The following is a 1,960-nucleotide window of genomic DNA, read 5'->3' as shown; positions in this document are numbered from 1 at the left end:
CAGAGCACTGGCCCCTGGTCACGTGGCCGCCGCAGAAGCTCACATTTGCATCAGCTTCTTCGGGCCCCCAACCCCAGACCCAGCCCACAGAGCTCACAGGAAACAGGTGGCAGGCGTGCGCGGCCTCTGGTGGATGCGCTGAACGCCCACCGCAGATGCAGCGACCCCCTCCTGGCAGGTTTCTTGGCACCTTCCAGCCCTTCCTGAGCCAGAGGCTCATAGGAGCTGGCTTCCTGGGGCGAGATGCAGCCCCTTCTATACAATCATCCAGGATCCGTCACTCACCCCCACAGGAACTGGGCGCTGCATTTTCTAGGTCATGAAAGCCTCTGCCTACACCTCCCTGCCCACAGCTCCTGCGAGGTCACAGAGACACCAGGCCCAGGAGAGACCCAGATCATGGAGGCCTCCAGGAGGAAAATCGTCATCCCCGGCCACTGAGCAGCAAATAGAAGATTCTGGAACCCTCTGGAACACAGGTCTCCAGGTCTAACCACTTACTGGTCCCACCCTGGACCAGTCAAATGATGCCTTGTTTTCACAAAGGTCTCCTTACACCTGGAACAGTTTGACTTTAAAAAAAAATTTTGTTGTTGTTGTATTGAAATGGCTACTGAATGTTAGCTTTCAAATTTCAAATCACTGGAACTTTCTGAGCATGAAGTTGTTGACCGAAAAAACACAAAAATAAATGTAGCCTAAAAGTTGAGAGCTATTAATATGTTTTAATTGGTGAAAATATTTAGTCTAGGAGACAGCATCTCACGTAACCCTGAGAGAACTACTCTGGGGCGGGGAAGGGGGGTGCCCCAGGGGTGGTTGTTGGAGAGCCAGGTTATATAGAAGTTTTGCAACAAAGGGCAGGTATTCTGAACATCAAAAGTTTTGTTGTAAATTAAAGTACACCAAATATCCCAAGTTAAGGAATTTAGGGCTTTTCTATGTGTGGAAAAATACAAGTCTTAGCTCACTGAAATCTTCCTTTGATATGCACTTCAGTTATCTGGGGCCAGTTCCTTGTGTTTTTCACATCCTGAACTCCCTCACTGTAGGGAGTGGCTGCAGTTTGATGGCTGCTCAGTCAGTCAGTTCAGTCGCTCAGTCGTGTCCGATTCTTTGCAACCCCGTGAGTTGCAACACACCAGGCCTCCCTATCCATCACCAACTCCCAGAGTTCACTCAGACTCGTGTCCACTGAGTCAGTGATGCCATCCAGCCATCTCATCCTCTGTCATCCCCTTCTCTTCCTGCCCCCAATCCCTCCCAGCAGCAAGGTCTTTTCCAGTGAGTCAACTCTTCGCATGAGGTGGCCAAGGTATTGGAGTTTCAGCTTTAGCATCAGTCCTTCCAATGAACACCCAGGACTGATCTCCTTTAGGATGGACTGGTTGGATCTCCTTGCAGTCCAAGGGACTTTGAAGGGTCTTCTCCAACACCACAGTTCAAAAGCATCAATTCTTCAGCGCTCAGCTTTCTTCACCGTCCAACTCTCACATCCATACATGACTACTGGAAAAATCATAGCCTTGACTAGACGGACCTTTGTTGGCAAAGTAATGTCTCTGCTTTTCAATATGCTATCTAGGTTGGTCATAACTCTTCTTCCAAGAAGTAAGCGGACAAGGCAGCGCTCGAAGCAAGGAAATCCAGCGGACTCCTGGGCGGGCGTGGGCCCGCGCTTCCGAGGCGGGGGCGTGCCTCTGCGTGACCGCCGCCCCGCCCCGTCAGGTTTTCCGCGAAAGAAAAAATTAAAAAAAAAAAAAAACAAGAAGTAAGCGTCTTTTAATTTCATGGCCGCAATCACCATCTGCAGTGATTTTGGAGCCCAAAAAAATAAAGTCTGACACTGTTTCCCCCATCTATTTGCCATGAAGTGATGGGACCAGATGCCATGATCTTCATTTTCTGATTGTTAAGCTTTAAGCCAACTTTTTCACTCTCCTCTTTCACTTTCATCAAG

This window comes from Bison bison, unplaced genomic scaffold (genome assembly GCF_000754665.1).
Source record: "Bison bison bison isolate TAMUID 2011002044 unplaced genomic scaffold, Bison_UMD1.0 scf7180017864105, whole genome shotgun sequence".
NCBI lineage: Eukaryota > Metazoa > Chordata > Mammalia > Artiodactyla > Bovidae > Bison > Bison bison.
This window is presented reverse-complemented; position numbering follows the sequence as displayed.